We start from the raw sequence: 20,439 nt of genomic DNA on the forward strand, positions 1-20,439 counted from the left end.
AAGTGATTACATGTGGTTATTTAATTTGTTGCCCAAGATTAAAGCTGACAAGAATATAGTCGGCTTCATGTTTTGTTATAGAATCATCAATAAAGCCTAACTTATTCTTGTAGAGAGGGATATTATCTTAGCACAACTCCACGAAGGGTTGTTGTCTTCGGTGAGGATTTTAGACACGAGCGTAATACTAAGATTGTGAACGTATTGTATATAATAGGGTTTAGAGGATCCTCTAGTTTTAGGCATTCATTGTTTCACTCTATGCTTTGCGTCAAAGTATTTACATTGAAGGAGTGCTGTGCACAAGAAATGGTGGGCTAAGATGTAAATGGCAAATGATTTTCTCTTTATTGTTTCATCAAATTGTAGTAAGAGTTAAAAAAATATTAAGGTATATTTTAGAAGATTCTTTGGATGATAAAATAACAACATAAGTCTTTGAACTACTTCCATATCTCAAACTTTTAGGATTTTCAAATTAAAAACTGCTAGAATCAATATCAAGATCATATGAAATCCATCTTCAACAAGTTTATAGTTGAAACATGCATCTAGACAAGACAAATCTAGTAATCATATGATCACTCAATTTTGACATTATAAAAAAAAAGTTTAGAAATGATTAAATGTTTAAGGGAGATTATTTTATGTTGTCTGATGTAGTATTAAGGATTTTTACAAAAACAATCAAATGACCTCAACAAAAAATATATAAATATGCCTTCAATCTACTCTTGAAAGGTGGACTTTTCGATGAAGACAGTTCTGGAATTTGAAGAATCCTAATATTTTGTTGGTATATTGACATTGAAGCACACCATGGCTTGATTGTTGTCATAGGCCATCAATTGATGACAAAGTTGATTGTTTTTTTTATCATTATCATCTATTGCTTTTGTTAACCAATGATCAACCTTGACACACATTAGTCATTAATGTCTCCAACAATTTTCACTGCTCTCACGGAAAATCTTTTCAGCTAAAATTTTTTGCATCTCCAGTGAGCTTCAAACTCTTTTTGTTTATGTGTGTGCAAATTTTTTGTGCAATACCATGGTAAAAAACTTACTCTTACCATAGCCAAATTATTCTAGCACACAATAATAATGAAGTAATAAACATAATGATTTTATTATTTTGTGCATAAACATCAACTTTTATAGAAATTTAAAGTTACACCTATAGTTGCATAAAGATCTTTCATACAATTCGATAAAAAACATCATTATTTACTTGAATTAGAGCTTTGAATTGATAAAATTGTTGGGGAAGTTTTTTTTTTTTTTTTTAAGGATTCGTCTCGTTGAGCAGACTGTTTTGAGTTCAAGTATACAAAATTTGTAGAAAATCATCTAATTCTTCAATCAAAGTTCCTAATTTTATTTAAAGTGTTTGATTTTGGCTCATTTGGACTTAGATCATCATTTTTGTTGTCATTAAATTCGTCTAGTCAAGACACTTATTTTAACTATTAAGTTTATTTAAATTCAAGTACAAACCATTTTGAATTTAATTTATTCTTTTTTAAAATAAATAGTGCATTAAGAGTTGTGCCAATTAGGTGAATTTTTTTTTTAGATATATCAAATGTACTTTGTAAACTCTTTGATGACTCTTCATCCCGATACAAATGCAAATTTCTGTAAAGTGAAGTCCATTGACCATTAAAGAGGGAAAATTCTGGATGATCAAATCTCTCACAACATCCTCAACATACTTCTCCATATATGACACTAAAATGGCACGATAATTTCTACGTTGAGTGGCCATGGGAAGCAAGATTGGAGGGCTATAAAGATGGTGATGTAAGCTTGAGTGGCCATTGGAGATGGGAGAAGATGGGCAACATAGGCAGAGATGGGTGCATAGGAGTCTGGTTGATGGGGCGAGACATGAGCTAGATAAATAAGACGAGGATTTCAATTTCGCTTATTTTGATCAAATTTGTATTATATAAGAAATCACTTTATTTAAAATTTTTTAATATCTAAAAAAAACTATATCATGTATAAATTTTATTGATTCTTTAAACTAAAATTACAAAAAATTTAATTTTTGTACTATAATTTTGTTTTAAGAAGTAATAAAAAAGTCATCCCAAATGAAACCTTAATCTTTATTTGGGACGGATTTCTTATTTTTAATAAAATAATTGTAGAGAAAATAAATTTTTAAAGTTATAGAAAAGAGCTTTATAATACAAATTTTTTTAAAAAATAATGATCAAACATAAATTACGATTATTATTAAAAAAAATAAAACATTAAGAAAATTGTTATAAACGAAATCTTAGGTTTCGTTTGGAGTGGCTTTCTTGCTGCTTCTTAAAACAACTTTTTAGTATAAAAATTTATACTAAAAATTATTTTGAAAAGCAGAAAGAAAACCATCCCAAATGATGCTTTAGACTTCATTTGAGACGGCTTTATTATGTTTTATAAAGATGTTTTTTAGTAAAAATATTTCGAAGACGTCGCAAAGAAAGCCTTAGTTTTAGTCCGATCAAGTAGCCTCAAAGTTAAATACTATAGTAAATGTCTTTTTTGCATCCGTTATCCATTTTAATGTCTCATTTAACTCTCGGTTAATGATTAGGGCCATGTGAAAAATGTGCAAAGAGGAACGTGCGAGCCAAGTTTGTAATACGCCATTAATTATGCCTCCTGCGTAGTTAAATACGACTCTTAACCGAACCGGGCATTTACCGTGGGGCCCATTTGTAGCTTTTACGTAGGGTACCACTTTATCAGATGGGTCCCAGTGGCGGGTCAATGATCGAGGAGGATTCAGTGTTCCTAGACAAGGAGGGATCTGGAAAGCAATCAGATTAAGATAGCGGGCCCCATAGCCCACCCGCCAATGGCCCCACCGAGTGGGCTCTGAATTGTCTCACGGCCCCGTGGCTTCCTACTTGCTTCGTAACGTGCATTCGTCAAGTGGAACAATAATTACTGTGCTTTTTTAGCCTTCGCAGAAACAACAAAGAATATTGCGCAATGCAATATAAAATCACCACGTAAGGAGGAAAATACGGTCATCCAAAATGAAACAACTCTTAGGCTTATTTGGTTACGGCGACCGGCGAGGCTTTTTTTATTTTATTTTATTTCAATGGCATGGCTGTTTTGATTTGCGGTAAAATAGGCCTAAAGATTTTGAAAATATTAATATTTAATCTGAAGTAGCAAATATATAAAAAACTTTTAAAGGAGTTATAATGTGTAATCTACAACATTTATACTGTTGTTATGGATTGAAATATTCGTGGCAGTAGAGAGATAAATAGCTTAATGTCTTAGTTTTGAACGAAGATCCAGCACACATATAGATAACGAGAGAGGGTTGAGAGGGTCATAAGAGACATCAAGAATTTTACCTAGAAAACTATGAAGGAAAAACCCATAGATCTAGTCCAGTCAAAATGATTTCAGTACTATTTGTAGTCGATTAAAAATGGTGCTCTTCTGCGACAAGAAGGCATTGACTCAATATATCATATATATCACATTATATAGTTGGGGTTGGAAGAATCCAACGATAAATGAGCCATACTCAAGAGAATGCTGTCATGTTCATTTGGTTGACAGAGTTGTATTTGAGAAATGGAGATCATATGGATTGTAGTTGGTGAGCGACGGTGGTTGGAGAGACCACAGTCGGCGGAAGATGATGGTTGGAGAGACTGTAGTTAGCAGTCGACGGATGTCAGAGTGACCATAATCGGCGAGCGACGGTGGTCAAAGGTTAGCCGACGGTGGAGCCGGAGCTCCTGAAGCCTTAGAGTTCTCTTCAATCTCAAGCCATAAGGTCCCCCCTCTTGTAGAGAGTGTGTTTCTTTTTATAGATTTTTATGAGTGACACACACCGTAAATATAGAGAAGATCTTAGGCGGGTTTGGAGTGCTCCATCGAATGGCCCTTATTGATTCCTCGGATCATAGAGTATTTTTAAAGTCCTTAGGTGCCTTAATGATGTCGGAATCCAATGATCTTGAGCTCGTTGGATTCATATTGTTGAGCCTATCAATTCGAGAATAATAATGTTATATTTGTATATCATTTTATCATCCAATTAATACTTTAAATCTTCTGGACAAAATATTTGGATTTCATTTTTATTTATTTCGTAATTTTTTTCCAGGACAAAATTTTAAAATTAATATAATTAAAAAATTAAGAGAGAAAATTTTACGAATAATCACAGTCGTTTGTCTAACAGACGATTGGCTCCTCCACTCAATGGAGCAAACTGCAACAAAACAATTTGGTTATTAAAGTAATTTGCTATTTTTGTTTTTTTGTTGTTTTTGTTTTTTTGGTTTTCATTCAGATAAGTGGTTTTTTTCTCTACTATTTAATTTAATATGTTTAAAGTATTATTATTATTATTATTATTATTATTATTAATTTCATAAAAACTTTGTTGCATCCTGGAATATTCGCAGTTGTAGAGAAATATATAGTTTAACGTACGAAGATCCAACACACAAACAAATAAAAGAGAGGGTGTAGTGTTCATAAGATACTATAGAGTTTTTATGGAGAAACTGGGGAAAAAGCCACAAGGCCTGGCCTAGTTTGAACGAATATACTATTATTTGAAGACGATTACGAGGGGAGGGGGGGGGACCGTAGTCGGAGACGGAGGTCGAAAGAAACATAGTCGGTGAGAGACTGTGGTCAGAACGTTGTCTGGTGATGGAGGTCGGAAGGACCGTAGTAGGCAGTAGAGGCCGGAAGGACTGTAGTCAGTATGAGACAAGGGTCAAAAAGACCGTTGTTTGGCGATGGAGGTCGGAAGGACAGTAGTAGGTGACAGAGGTCGGAAGGATTGTAGTCGACAGGAAACAAGGGTCAGAAATATCGTTGTTTGGTGATGGAGGTCGGAATGACCGTAGTAGGCGACGGAGGTCGGAAGGACCGTAGTAGGCGACAGAGGTCAGAAGAACCATAGTCGGCATGAGACATGAGTCAGAAATATCATTTTCTGGTGATAGAGGTTGGAAGAACCGTAGTCGGCGGGCGACGAAGATTGGAAAAAAGATGATAAAAAAGATCATAGTCGACAGGAGATAGGGGTCAGAAATACTATTGTATGGCAATCGAGGTCAAAAGGTTCGTCGGAGTTGATAGAGGTCGGAAGGATTATAGTTGACAGGAGATATATATGGATCAAAAAAACCGTTGTTTGGTGATAGGTCGGAAGAATCGTAGTCGGCTCAGGAGGTCGAAAGGACTGTTGTCAAAGGACGATGGAGGTCGGAAGGACTGTAGTTGGCAGGTGACAGAGGTCGGAAAGATTGTAATCAGCAAACGATAGAGGTTGAAAATGTGAAACTCCTTGTAGTATAAGCAAATTTTATGCTTTGTATTTCTATTCCAGGATCTTCTCCTTGGTAAGCTTCAACTTGGCATTTGCTAATGAAAATTGCACTCGATACAACAAGGTTAGACTTCTGAAGTTTATTAAGGTTATTTTCAGATTTGTCATATACATTACACTAATGAAACACATTTATTAGTATATTTTCTCATATGTTTAAGATCTCTCATTTTTATTTCTTGATCAAATGAACTCTGCTTTATGGATTAAGCCATATTTTAATTTTGTATTTTTCTTTTAATATTTGGATTAGTGGGTCGTTGTCCTACGCATATATTAGCTACCTATTTGAGAACATTGAACATTGTGAAAAGAATTATATTCCCTGATCATTTTGTTTTGAAGGGCATCGATCAAACTTGTGTATGATTTACTATTAATATTTAATTGCACAGTCTTTACTTTATTTGTTTTGAATGTTTTGGGTTCTCTAATATTTCAATTTATGTGCAAAAAATTTAATTATAGATTAGACTAGCTCAACAGATTATTATTATTATTATTATTGATACGGCATCGCAAAATTATCTTGATCAGGCACGAATCTCGAGGCAAAACCTAGTTGGAAACTTCAAAAGATAATTTCGGGATCATGTCTCATTATGTTGTAAGTTTGAGTTAAACCGAGCTGTGACAAGACATGTTTGAATTAGCCACAACTAATTCATTTTGAGTAAATATGGTCCATTTAGGCCTTAAATGTGTTTGATTTTCGATGAATTTAGTATCATTAGAAACATTGTTATAACAATAATTTTAACTAAAAATTTCTATTATTTTTATAATGTCTTGCATTCAAAATAGTATTTTTTTTTCTTTTCAATATAGGTTTAAATTTATGTTAAGTTTTGGTATGCACACTTTGCATCAAATTTGTGGTTGATTTGGAAGAATTTTATTATCCCATCAAAATGTGATACAAATAAAAATTCAGCTCAAAATACATATTGCTTTCTTATTATTTTTTGAAATAATTTTTTAATATTTTTTTTTAACTAAACAATTTTTGTATAAAAAAACTGTTTTAAAAGGTAGTAAAAATGTTGTCTCAAATAAAATCTAAGGCTTCACTTGGGATAGCTTTCTTAATGCTTCTTAAAGCAGTTTTCTAGTACTAACAAGTTGCTTTAAGATGTAGCGAAAAAGCCATCCCAAACAAAATCGAAGACTTCCTATGAGAGCCAAGGGCAGAACCACTACCAGCTTAGGGGGGGCAATTGCCCTCCCTAAAAAAAAAAAAAAAATTTATATAAGAGAAAAAAAAAAATTATAGGAAAAAAAAAAAATTTTCCCCTGATGAGAGCTTTCTTATTTTGTTAAAACAACTTTCTAATAAAAAATTTTAATATGAAAATAATAAAATATGATTAAAAAGACAATGTTTTTAGAGCAGTCTTTGGTTGGTGTTGACTGCTGCAAAATGGACCGGGAGATCCAACGGCTAGAAGGTAGTCTTGAGATTTTGTTTGACTGACCTTCATGAAGTTCTAAGTTGGATCGTAATTTTGTCGGATATATTTTTTTTTTGATGCGACATTTTCTTACGTTTCTAAAAAATATTTAAATTTTTGCTCACGTTATTATTCTGGTGATAAATAAATAAGATAAAATAAAAAAAATTATATTAACATATCAGAATAATTTAATTTTTTATTTTTATTTAAATTAATACAATAAAATATTTTTCTATACAACATTAAATTCAAAATAATTTTATTAAATTTTAAATTCATTTTTATATATAATTAAATTTTAAAATAGCTATGGCGATTGGCGGATGTGGTTTCTTTGACTTTGTCGTCGCTCACACGTGAGGGAATACCGGTAGGAACTTGATGACTAGAAGTCACGTCAAGAGTGCTTCTGAGTGGCTTCCTATCATAAATTATTATTTTTATTTCAAATTTTATTTTATATTTAGTTAGTATTTCGCCTAATTTCTGTATTAATATCTAACTTAGTTTGATTGCACAGTTATTGAAGATCAAATGAAATTTATTATGATAATATTACTTCATCAATTATTATGAGTCAACATATTATTAAATCTGAATGAGATGCAGGCTAAGAGCTAGGTTATGAAATATGATAAGCTAAAACAGAAATAAAATAAAAGATATATAAGGCAAGTGTTCTAACATTCGATCAATCTATCATCTCAGTGTACAATATTAATATTTTCTGCAAGGGTTCTAAAATTTGATCAATCTAGCATATCTGTGTACAGTACTTACGTAAACCATATAAGACTTTACAAGTGCTACGTTTTGGAAAGTCTTTTTACTGCTTTCTAAAGCTGTTTCCTAATACAAAAATTCATATATTAGAAAGCAATAAAAAGTTGTCATAAACGAAGCTATGTATAGCATTTGTCAAAAGCTCATTGTGGAGGAAAAAAATGAATTAGAGAATTATATGATATTCATAACTTATTGTAAATGGGGAAGGATTAAGGCACGCAAGAGCCATCTTACTTTTTTTTTTTTTTTGACTTTTTGATCAGACGGCTCCTATAGCATCCAACTTCTGCTTGTACCCATTGCGCAAACAATAACTTGCTTAGCCATCATCACCAACATGGCTCTCCAAGTCATCCTTCTATACCATCCTAAGCCACCAACCACAATCTTCTATCTAATCATGGGGTCCACAAGCTAAAACCTTGTGAGTTCATCATTTCTATTTTCTACAAAAATAAAAATATTATATTATGGTATCTCCACATAATGTTGCTCGCCTTCACTCAATTACTCATCACCGTAACAAGATTATCAACACAGAACACCGTCAACCTCCAATTTCTAGTTCACGCTAGACCGTGACAGCAAGGTTAATATGAAGGGCGCGATAACCATTGAAATAAAAGTAATTTGGTGCTTGATGGTTATTAGATATAAGCTCTTTATTAAATTATTAATGTGTCTTATATCTATTAATTGCTAAAAATAAGCCTCTCTTAGAGATTTACTGTTTTAGGTCATAATTCAAGAACTATAAGAAGCATAGGGCTTTGGCTCACTCCCTCCCCCATTTACCTATCAGTTGGCATCATACCATTGCACAAATCCCTTCTCTCCTTTCTACGAAGAGCCATAGGCCCATAGGCACGCTAAAAAAATCTAATTAAATCATTTTAATGCAATTTTTTTACTGTTTTATGTGATTAATTATTGTTGCGTCATGGAGTATTCGCGGCGGTAGAGAAATATAAACTTTAATGTCTTAACATTGTACAAAGATCTAGCACACAATCAGATAAAAAGAGAGAGGGTTTAACATTTATGAGACACCAATATTTTTATGTGGAAACCCCATGAAAAAGGGGAAAAAATCACGAGGCCTAGCTCAGTTTGAATGAATCCACTAGTATTGCAATTGATTACAAATGAAGCCCTTGCTTGGGGGAAGACCATAACTTGATGTACATCTTATAGAGTACATTACATGATCTGAATACAAAGATTCACTATTGACGTGTTCATTTGGTCGGGAGGATTGCTCATCGGTGGACGATGTAAGTCGGAAGGACTGTAGTCGGTGGGCGACGCAAGTCAGAAGGATCGTAGTCGACGGGTGACGGAGGTCGGAAGAACTGTAGTCGGAGAGCGACGTAAGCCAGAAGGATCATAGTCGGCGGGCGACGGAGGTCGGAAGGACTGTAGTCGGTGGGCGACGTAAGTCAGGAGGAACGTAGTCGACGAGCGACAGAGGTCGGAAGGACTGTAGTCGGCGGACGACATAAGTCAGGAGGACCATTATCTGGCAACGGAGACCAGAAGGACGACGTCAATCGGCAGCAATGGAGAACTCCAGCGTCACTTAAGCAGAATTTCGGCATCGCTTGGGCAGAATTCCGACATCTGATAGATGTCCAGCGAAAGTCCGGCAACCGATAGAAGTCCGGTGTCGGGTAGAAACTTGACGATGAGCGGAGGTCCGGCGTCGGGTATAAATTTGCCATTAGTTGGGCGTCGGGCAGAATTCCGACAGAATTCCAACGTCACTTGGGGATCAGGCAGAATTCCAACACCACTTGGAAGTCGGGCAGAATTCCGGCGTCCCATGGAAGTCGGATAGAATTCTGGCAATGGTCGAGGAGGAGTTTTTCCCTTCTAATCTTCTCTTCTTCCTTCTCTTCTTCTCTTCTTGCTTCCGCCCCCCTCTCATGAGAAATGAGGGGTCTATTTATAGATATTCTAGAGTGACATGACTTGTAAATAGGTGAGAGATCAGGGGTAAATAGGGAGTGGTCGGATGGACGGCTGATATTGAATCCCTTGGTCATGCACCATTCATCAGACATTTGAAGATCTTAATGATGTCAGAATTCAGCTATCTTGGGATCATTAGATTCATCTCGTCGAGCCGCTCGATTTGACTATAAGAACGTCATATTTGGAAACCGTTTGGTAACTCAAATTATGGTTTGAACTTTCCAAATGCGCTTCGGGTGCTTGATTTGGACTCATTTGGGCTCGGATTGAGCCGATTTTGGTGTTGTTGAGTTCATATTTTTGAGGCGCTCAGTTTGAGTATAAGTTCGCTGAAATAGGAGCTCGGGTGAACCCAAATTTAATTTTTGAAGTTTCCAGCTTGATTTGCCTTGAGATTTGTGCCCGATCATGATAATTTTTTGATGACATATCAATTATATATTTGGGTTCATATGAAAGAACATTATAGACATTTTGTGGATGCAATGACGGTTTATATTTGATGCAATTTAAGATATTAAAACTTAATGTTTATATTAGTGTTCGTACTCAACGAAATTTTGCATGATCTCACGAAGGCCTTCTCCGATTTTATAGGAAGCAATGGCCATAAAAAGTTTATTTATAATAAAGCAATTTCAGAGTTTTTTCTTCCTCCATTTTCTGTATTTGACTTTCTTGTTTTATAATCTAATATAGGAAATTTATTTAATGGAAAATTTTATCTCAGTTTTAAAAAAGTTTGAGGCCTGTTTTTCTATTTTTTTACCAACAAATTCTAAAAAAAAAATTATTGGTTTTATTGATATTTATTTAATAAATAATTTGTATTCACATTTTTGCCAATTTATGCATACATGTATAAAAAGATAGTCAATTTTGAATTCATTTGGAAGTCCATGGCAAGCATCAACTGTGATATCAATGATGAGAGTTGGATTTGTAAGCGATTATTGACATTAACATTGCTAGTGACGTACCGCTTGCATAAACCTGGCTAGCAATGTTATACATTGGCCTTGTAGCAATGACACTCATTAATATTAACAATTATTTTCCTAAGTGGTGACTAGATGTATCAACATCATTGGATATAGTGTGGTTAGATGTTCTTATTAACAACACATGTAAGCATTGGTGGCAACAATATGTTATGTGTGAAATCTGATTGTGTTGATTAATCGGGTTATTCTATTGTCTATGACATCGAGTTTGTCGTACGTGCTTGCTGGGGGGATACTTTCCTTGCTTTGCATCCAAAAATTAATTTTCTCATATAATGCCCTAGCTAGAGTTGAGTACTCGAGCGCCCCGACGCTGCATACTCGAGCCCCTCGTATTATATACCCGAACGCCCCAGCGTTGTATTCCCGAGCACTTCAGCACCTGAAAAGATCTATATATATAGGAAAAGACTATATCAGCCCTTATAAGCAAGAATTAAAAGAATGAGGATAAGGATAAAAGCAAACTAGTTAATTAATTTAATTAACCGTGTAATTAAATTAATCAACTTAATTTTATTTAAACCACTTTACATCAGTCTCTGACCTCGAGTTTGTCGTACGTGCTTGCTGGGGGGGATACTTTCCCTGCTTTGTATCCCAAAAGTTATTTTTCTCATATAATGCCCTAGCTAGAGGTTAGTACTCGAGCGCCCCGGCGCTGCATACTCGAGCCCCTCGTATTATATACCCGAATGCCCCAGCGCTGTATTCCCGAGCACTTCAGTGGTGAACGACAGAAAGCATAGCGCCACAATGCTCTAGATTTAGAGCCACTACATTCTGCGATGCCACAATGATGTGTAATGCCGCAATGTTGCTGGTTTGAGTGCTGCAACATCATGATGTAGAGGCTTAAGCACCACAACGCTTTGAAGCGGACTAGACCATTTTCTTTCTTATTTTTCTGAAGGGTTGCTTATGTTAGAGTTATTAACTTGACTTTCTCTTTGTATTGTGTGTGGAAGAGTGAGAACAGTGCATGGGGGAAAAGAAGCAAGGAGAGAGTGAGAGAAGAGAGATGCATTTATTTCTCATAATTTTCATAGTAGATTTATTGATGTGATGTCGCTCCATGGTTTTTTTTTTTCCTATTTTGAAAATTTTCACATTAAATCCTAGTGTCATTTACTTTCAATTGCTTTTACTTTATTGTTTCTTTCTCTATGGTGTTTTATTCCTTCCATCACCCTAACACGATAAGCATTAGCATTGTGTTAGTGAAGGTCAACCTTTGTTACAACAGCTTGCATCTAAATTAGTAGCAATAACATGCATTAGAGTTAGTGATGAAAGCTTATGTTGGTCTTGGTGATGATGGCATTCATTCATGTTATTAGCCATGACAAGTGCTAGTGTTTGCAATGATGACGAGTGTCGAATTATATGGCAATGACCTGTCTTGATCTTGATCTTGATCTTGGTGGTGAGATGTGAATCGACCATGGTGGTTACAACGATGGTCATCATTTATGGCAACAACATGCATTGACATTCATGGAAAGGGCAAACATCAAACTTGGTGATGATGGCATGCATCAATCTTGGTAGCAATGATGTGCATCTAGTGTTGTTGGTTATGATATGCATAATTATTAATGGTGATAAATGCATCAATATTGCCAGGGAGAATAAATAACAACGTTGGTAATAATGAAAAATATGAAGTTAGTGTCACAGATAGATGCAATATTTGTGGAGATGACAAGTGCAACATTGTTGGCAATTATGAATGTTGACCTTATTGATAATTGCGGGTTTAAACATTAGTATCGACGTCTCCTTTGTTTACGATGGCTAATTATGGAGGGTGTTAGTCTTCGTGAAAAAACCAAGATGGGCCTTTATGCATGATGGCGGGCCTTAGATATTCATGAACAATGCTATGGATTTTCTACTTTGGGATCTTTTTTGAATGCTTGTAAGCATTGCCTACGTAGATTTTTGAAGAGATGATTCGACTCAAATAATTTGTATATATATATATATATATATATACTATTTTTTTTTCTAAAGGAATATTAATTATATTATTTTAAAATAGCTTTAAAAATATGACAGAACAATCATAGAATTCTTTATTTATACAATAGATATTACAATCATTATTTTATTGTAGAATGAAATATGAACTATGGGTGGGGAGGTATGGATTTATTTAATTTTTTTTTTCAGATAAATGTATCATAATTTTTTATTTATGAACTATATTCACAAAAAAATGAATTCAGTTTTTTTAAATTCACTCTGATAAAAGAGTGTAGCGAATGTCGTGACCTAATTTTTAATATTGAGGCATAAGTGGTCTGGCAATATCTAAACGAGTTGGGCCGTGGCTACTCTAAGCCCACTGGACTATTTTTTGACGTCAAACGACGTCCACATAAACAACATTAAAATGGATTCGAAAATTATTGAATTAATATTAATATTAATATTAAATACGTAATTTTAAGATTAGGGAAAATTTTTCTAGTATTATAGAGCTACAATCATTAACGAATTTTTGACAAATATTTTATGCTCTAAACTTATTAATATTTTTAAAATATCTAAAAAAATAACTCACAAAAATTAATTAAAATCAAAATATTTTTTTTTCTTACAAACCGAATGACCTTTTTTATCTAATAGTGGATAGTGTGAACAGAATAAAGATGACAGCAACAGCAACTCTCATATTCGATGTTTGTCACTATTAATGATTCAATCTGAATCATACAATTTTAACCTCCATTTCACCACTTGTTTACAACAAACTCTGCTATCATAATAATTTAGCTTTCCTCTCTTTATATATAAAAAGCTTGTACTGTTTCAAGATATATCTAATGGGTTATTCCTTCTTCCCTTAATTTGCCTTCGGTTCTCTGTAAATTTTTTTTTGGGGGACATTTAGGCCATTTAAGGCAAACTCACACACACAACGCAAACACAAAGACTCGAACCCAAGACCTCTTAGTTGGAAGCATAAGCTCTCAACCAACAGGCCAAGGTGAGCTGTGTGGTTCTCTGTAATTGCTTGATATGCAGATATGATGGTTGAATTCAGGAACAATAAGTTCATCAGCAACGTATGAGGTTGAATTCAGTCAATAGCAATCTACATAGACAGATCATATTCCCTGCAGGCTAAATTTCTAGACAAAGAATTCGTTTGGGATGACTTTTTTATTGTTTCTTAAGATGGAGTTTTAGTTAATAAATTAAAAAAAAAAATTTGTATTGAAACTCCGTTTTAAGAAAACAATAAAAAAGCTGTCCCAAACTAAGGCTTCGTTTGGGACGGCTTTTTTATTGCTTTCTAAAACGGAATTTTAGTTCAAAAAAAAAAATTGTAATAAAACTCCGTTTTAGAAAACAATAAAAAAGCCGTCCCAAACGAAGCCTAAGCCCTTAATGCTTCTTAAAACAATTTTTCAGCAAAAAAATTAAAATTTTTATGCTAAAAACTACTTTAAGAAGCAGTAAGAAAGTCGTCCCAAATGAGGCCTAAGACTTTATTTGAAATGGCTTTCTTACAACATCATAAAATAATCATAGAGAATAATATTTTAAAGTTGTTGTAGAAAGCAACTTCATAGTACAAAATTCCTTTAAAAGTAGCGGAAAAATAATGACATAAATTATTGTTGCAGTTTGAAAAGCAAAATAATACGAAAGTTTTCCCAAACGAAGCCTAAGTTAATGCTTATGCATATTTTTAATATTTTTGATCTAGTTGTTCCCAAATTGATACTATTCCATGAAAATGGTTATTTAGAACTTCATGGATAAATTATATGCCTCTCATACATTTCAAATTTAAGATATTTTAGGAGCGAAGTTTGTCCAATTTGAATGAATTCCAAACACACAACTTGAGTAAAAATAATATCAATGGGCCACCTCCCCTCATCAGTGCTGCTTGCTCCTAGCCGTCATCATCGTCAGCCATCTCCGATCATCTATTATTTCAAATGCGCTGTTATTTTAATTAATATCCCATTTCTTCAAATAAAAAAAAGCATACATTTATAGTGTACAAAACTAAATATCTTTAACTTTTTTTTAATACGGCGCTACTTTTTTATTTTTTGTTGTTGGATATTAATTCTCTATATGTGGATATTAGATTTTTGTAATCTTAGTAAGGAAAATAAACATTTATTGTTGATTATTAACTCTCTATCTATGAACACTTTATGGGAACTCTATCATGGAGAAATTCCCTGATATTAACCTTTATGCAGCTTTTGAATATCTAAATACCTTAGAAGTTATTTCTAATGGCTCCTGGTAGCTCCCATCTAATGTAGTGGATTGTGAAAAAATGGATCTTCTAGAAGGGATACAAAATCAAAGAATCAAATACAAGCTCAAAGTCTTCAAAAAAGTGCATTATTCTTCATCCCTACCTCCTTACATCAGATTCTATATAACAAAGAAAAAAAAATATTCTAGAAAGTCAAAAAAATAATGGAGGTATGTTATTCCTAGGGGCTTATTTAGCTGATGATGCACCACATTATTCTCTCCTTGCGTCGGAAAAGCTCGACTCTATCGAGATGGTAGTAATTAGCATGTCATCAGGAAAGAAGTAGACATAAAAATCATAACCAGATCCCTGGATCGAAGATTTTACGTTTTTGATGTATGTCTACAAGCTTATTTAGGCGAACACAAGCTAGACGCATACTCACAATATATAGTTATAACAGTAAGAGTAATGCCTTCCAAAATGATCTTTTAAAAAATGGATACTGGATGTTTTGATTGACCTGATTGGGCAAATACTGAGATCATAGGCAGGCCAGGCAATAATATCCCTCTCTGGCTTTGAATACGAAATGTATTTATTTATACTCTCAATTTTTCGAATCCAAACTAATGAGACGATGAATCAGAATCCCCAAATCCTTCAACATTTACAATTAATTTGACATTGTGGGATGGAAAATATGGGTGAGATTGCGAGAGGGTGGCGGTGGAGAGGGAACTTTTATTTGGTTCGGTGAACGTATGCTCCTCTACGTTCGGCCACCAACGTTTTAGCGCCACGTAGCACGAAGAAAAGTCGCCGACCCGACCCGCTGTTTTTTGGGTTCTAGCGCGTGCGTTTTTTTAATTCCTTGACGAGCCGAACAACATCCCATCACCTTTTGGATATATTTCAAATATCTAGCAAATACCGAGTTGTACCTAGTTTTTTCTAGCAATACCGAGCAAATACCTAGCTATACCGAGCAAATCCCTAGCAATACCGAGCAAATCCAGAGCAAATACTGAGTTGTACCGAGTTTTTTCTAGCAATACCGAGCAAATCCTTAGCAATACCGAGCAAATACTAAGTTGTACCGAGTTGTACCGAGTTTTTTTCTAGCAATACCGAGCAAATCCTTAGCAATACCGAGCAAATCCTGAGCAAATACTGAGTTGTACCGAGTTTTTTCTAGTTATACCGAGCAAATACCTAGCAATACCGAGCAAATCCGTAGCAATACCGAGCAAATCCGGAGCAAATACCGATCGAGTTGTACCGAGTTGTAGAAAAACTCGGTACAACTCGGTATTTGTATAGTTTTGGTCTTCACAGAACGGTATTTCTCGTTTTTGCAAAGCAATACCGAGCAAATACCGAGCAATACCGAGAAAAAAGCGAACGTAGCATTCCCGGGTTCCGCTCCGGGTCACGTCGTCGGGCCGCGCGGTAAAGAGTAAGAGCACGTGGCGACATGTTATTGGCGGCCGAACGTACCTCTACGTCAGGTCAGAGGACGTAATAATTGTTCGTCATATTGTAAAAATTAATAAAAAAAATATTTTGTTTTGTAAAGTGTTTATATGAAATCAAATATAACTTTTTGCTTTGTATGATTTAGGTTTCATTTTTTATGGCTTTTTTACTGCTTCTTAAAACAGTGTTTTAGTACAAAAATTAAAATTTTTGCATTAGAAAACTGCTTTAAGAAGCAATAAGAAAGCCGTCTCAAACAAAGCTTAAAAAAATCGTCTCAAACGAAACTTTAGTCTTACATCACAAGTATAGTTTATATAACTTTTTTACTTCTACTTATGATAGGAGCTCATATTGAGTAATGGAGCCATATGATAATAATACAAGTAATATTTAATTAACATAATTGATTTAAGAGATTTAATATATAACATTTATATTAATTGATTAAGTTTAACATTAATTTAATATTAAATAATTAACAAAAAATTTTGAACCGGTTTGCCGATTCCCAGTTGAACATGCCGAGTTCAAAAGTCAGTTTATAATGATTTTTTTATAAAATTAGCATAACCATAAAAATCTGTTTATAAATTATAATAGTATGTTTTTATAAAATAAGCATAGTAGAAACTGTGAAATCATTTTCCGGTTTCTTAAGAAATCTGAAAATTGATTTCGGATTTTCCCGTTTCTTTAGAAACCACTAAATTGAATTATTATTATTATTTTTATTTTAAGACGGTAGAAACCGGAATTGATTTTTCCGATTTCTTTGCTGTATTTTCTTTTTCTATTTCTTATACGTCAGCAAAAAAACTATTTTGATTGCGCACGGCTCTCGATGTAAAATCAAGTTGAAATTTTTGAAATTAAAATTAAGATCATCCAAACTCCAATTTTAGCAAACTTACAGTCAAACTAAACCTCTCATGAATACGAACCCAATGACACCAAATCCAACCCAATCCGAGCTCAAATGCATCCAAAACAAGGGTTAGAAGCGCTTTTCGAAGGTTCGAACGACAATTTGAATAACCAAATGATTTCTAAACATAACATGCTTATAATTGAATCGAGTGACTCGACGAGACAAATCCAACGAGCCCAAGATCACCAAATTCCGACATGACTAAGACATTTAAATGTCCATCAAACGGACCTTGATCAAGGGATTCAACATCGGTCATCCATCAAGCCACTCCCCATTTATCATTGATCTCTCACCTATTTACGGGTCATGCCACTCCAGAAAACTATAAATAGACCTCTCCTTTTTTTCTTGAAAAAGGGGCCCAAGCACAAAGAGAAGAAGAGAAGAAAAAAAATAAGAGAATGAAGAGAAGGAAAAAGCTACTCCTCAACCACCGCCTAAGTTCCATCGGACCATCGCTTGATGTCGTTGCTCTGTCGGACCACCACTTAAGGCCCTCACATTCGCCGGACCACCACTTGAGGCCTTCACCTCAGCCAGACCTCCACTTGAGGCCTTGAGCTCCGCCGGACCACCACTTAAGGCCTTGAGCTCCGCCGGATCACCACTTGAGGCCCTCACCTCTGCCGGACCACCACCTGAGGCCTAGACTTCTGCCTGACCACCACCTGAGGCCCGGACTTCCAAGTGACACTAGATTTGACACTAAACTTCAACCATACGATTAACATTTATAATCTGATCGCCCTCAAGGATGAGTCAGCCTACTGTACTCAATTCAAATTATAGTGGAATCTTTTCAACTGGGCTAGGCCCCGTGGTTTTTCCCTTTTCCAGGGTTTTCCACGTAAAAAAATCTTTTGTTTTTTGTGTGTGAATTCTAGTCCACAACAGTTTCTAAGAAATAGGAATTATTATTTTTAATTTTGCTTATTCTTAAATTTTAAGTCTCGTACGTTCATACCTGTTGCGTCCAGGAGTATTCGCGGCGGTAGAGAAATATAAAGTTTACCATCTTAGCGTTGTACAAAAATCCGGCACGCAATCAGATAAGAGAGAGGGTCTAGCATTTATGCGACACCAAGATTTTTACGTGGAAAACCCCTAAAAAGGGGAAAAAACCATGGGGCCTAGCCCAGTTTGAATGAATCCACTAGCATTGCAGTCGATTACAAGTGAGGCCCTTCCTTGGGAGAAGGCCTTAGCTTGATATACATTTTATAGAGTACATTACATGATGTGAATACAAAGAATCACTATTGACATGTTCGTTTGGTCGGGAGGATCGTAGTCGGCGGGTGACGGAGGTCGGAAGGCTTGTAGTCGGTGGGCGACGTAAGTCAGGAGGACCGTAGTCGGCTGGCGACGGAGGTCGGAAGGACTGTAGTCGGCGGGCGACGTAAGTCAGGAGGACCGTAGTCGGTGGGCAACAGAGGTCAGAAAGACTGTAGTCGGCGGGCGACATAAGTCAGGAGGACTGTAGTCGGCTAGTGACGGAGGTCGGAAGGACTGTAGTCGGCGGGCGACAGAGATTAGAAAGACTGTAGTCGGCGGGCGACATAAGTCAGGAGGACCGTAGTCGGCGGGCAACAGAGGTCGGAAAGACTGTAGTCTGACGACGAAGATCAGAAGGACAGCGTCAGGTAAAAGTCCAACAATGGAAAGAAATGTGCAACAGTGGAAAGAAATCCATCTTCGGCTGGTAGACGTCCTAGCGAAGTCCATAACGGTAGAGAGCCGTCAGTCGTGTCATAGAAACTTGTGCGAAGAGTGAAAGGTCCGACATCGAAGCTAGAAAGCCGCGTCTGTTGGTGAGAGCAAGAGAACTCCGGCTTCACTTGGCGGAAGTTTTCGAGCGCAAGAAGCGAACTCTGTTGCAAATGGTGAGAAGAATTCATATCACAGTGGAAGTTTGAAAATGAACTCCTAGCGCTTCAATACCCGAATATCACGCAAAAACCCGGCGTTTTGGGCGAAACTCGCGTCGAGTGAGAGAGGAAGTTCTCCTTCCCCCTTTTTCCTCTCTTCCTTCTTCTTCCTCTCTTCCTCCTCCCCCCCTCTCCCTTGTGAGAATGAGGGCTCTATTTTATTAGTTTCTGATGAGTGGCAGGCTTCTAATAAGGAGATCAGGGCGCGACAATGGAAGTGTTGATGGACGGCTGTTTCGAATCCTTGATCAACACGTTTCACTGCATTTGAAGCCTTAGTTCGGAATCGCGTCTTGGTTCTTTGATTTTGTCTCGATCGAGCGTTTCGATTCGAGTATAAGCTCGCCAAATACGGAGACCGTGTGGTAACTCAAATGTGTTTGACCTTCACACAGCGCTTTAGGTCCTATTTGGACTCATTTGGGCTCGGATTGGAGGTCAATTTGGTGTCTTTGGGTTCGTATTTTCCGAGAGCGCTCAGTTTGACTCTAAGTTTACTAACTCGCAATCAGTGCTCCCGCATTAATTTTGAAGTTCCAACTAGCTTTTGCCTCGAATCATGCCGATCAAGATAATTTTTGCATGACGTATCAAACTTATAAAAAAATTTAAAAATGCTCATTTCAAAAAAATTGCTATCAACAAATCCAGCCGTATCTTATATTTGATGTCTAGTTTTATCGGAGGCAAAGATTCATAACCCATTTCAGAACATCAAAAAAGCATATGTTTAATATATCTAAATATTAAAAATTAAATAAAATATATTAATAAATCATTTTGTGCCTCTAATCGCTCATGCTGGATAGTATTAAATAGCTGAATAAAACAGGTCGATCTCAAGATGTCAGTTAAATTCAATCAGAACCAATCCAGTCTGCAATAGAATCTCTTATATCTAGAAAATTCTTAATATATACTCATTTAATTAAAGATTAATAACATACCTTTATTTAGACATATTTATAGAACCAATTTAATCTCTTCTTCCTTTCCCAATTCTTTCTTCCTTCTTTCTTACTAATTCACCAATCCCCATATTTCCAACAAAAATAAATTGTAGGTTTTGTTTGGCACGGCTTTTTTGCTTCTAAAGAAGCTTTTTAATAATACAAATTTATATATTGTACTAAAAACTGTTTTAAGAAGTAGTAAGAAGAAACGCCATTCCCAAACGAGCCTTAGGAAAAAACTCAACATTTTCAAATTATTCTCAGCATATGAATAAAATTATATTACATAAATTAAACAGCGGCAAAAA

This window comes from Dendrobium catenatum, unplaced genomic scaffold (genome assembly GCF_001605985.2).
Source record: "Dendrobium catenatum unplaced genomic scaffold, ASM160598v2 fragScaff_scaffold_390, whole genome shotgun sequence".
In the NCBI taxonomy this organism is placed as follows: domain Eukaryota; kingdom Viridiplantae; phylum Streptophyta; class Magnoliopsida; order Asparagales; family Orchidaceae; genus Dendrobium; species Dendrobium catenatum.